Raw genomic sequence first — 905 nt, 5'->3', positions numbered from 1 at the left:
CATGTTCATCTTGGAGTCAATAATGACTCCAAGATCCCTTTCGGCCTCTGTGCTTTCAAGAGGGGAACTCCCCAGCCTGTGTGCGCGCTGCGGAGTCCTTCTCCCAAGGTGCAACACCCTGCCTTTGTCTACCTTGAACCCCATCCTATTCTCATCTGCCCACTTTTGTAGTCTGTCTAAATCTAGTTGCAGCCTCTCTCTCCCTTCAAGTGTGTCCACCTCACCCCACATCTTAGTGTCATCAGCAAACTTGGACAGCGTGCTTTCCACCCCCTTGTCCAAGTCACCGATGAAAATGTTAAACGTTGCGGACCCGAGGACCGAGCCCTGGGGTACCTCACTGCTCACATCTCGCCAGGTTGAGTACAGCCCATCCACCACTACTCTCTGGGTGCGCCCCATCAGCCAATTTTTTACCCATCCAAATGTGCAGGCATCAATGCCGCAGTCGCTTAATTTATTGATGAGGATGGGGTGAGAGACAGTGTCAAAGGCCTTCTTAAAGTCTAGAAAGACTACGTCCACAGCAACACCATCATCCAAGGATTTAGTCACCTGGTCATAAAAGGCAACCAGGTTCGTCAGGCAGGACCTGCCTTTGATGAACCCATGCTGATTGCCCCAATTTGGACTTGACTATCCACTTTTCTATGCAGTCACCTTATTAAACATATACATTTATCTGGGAACCACATTTTTCCTAGCACCTTGATTATGCAATCATGATCCACTCTGTCATATGTTTTTTCTAAGTCTAGGTTTGCTATAACTATGTTTGTTTTCTTCTCTTGGATGTGGTACAGTGTATTTCTGATCACCCTGATAACTTCAGAGATCCTTCTGCTTGGTATCCTGGTATCTTTCCTCATCCCCAAAGCCAGTGTCTTGGCCATTAACTTATGATT

Source organism: Alligator sinensis, unplaced genomic scaffold (assembly GCF_000455745.1).
Source record: "Alligator sinensis unplaced genomic scaffold, ASM45574v1 scaffold1347_1, whole genome shotgun sequence".
Taxonomy (NCBI): domain Eukaryota; kingdom Metazoa; phylum Chordata; order Crocodylia; family Alligatoridae; genus Alligator; species Alligator sinensis.
This window is presented reverse-complemented; position numbering follows the sequence as displayed.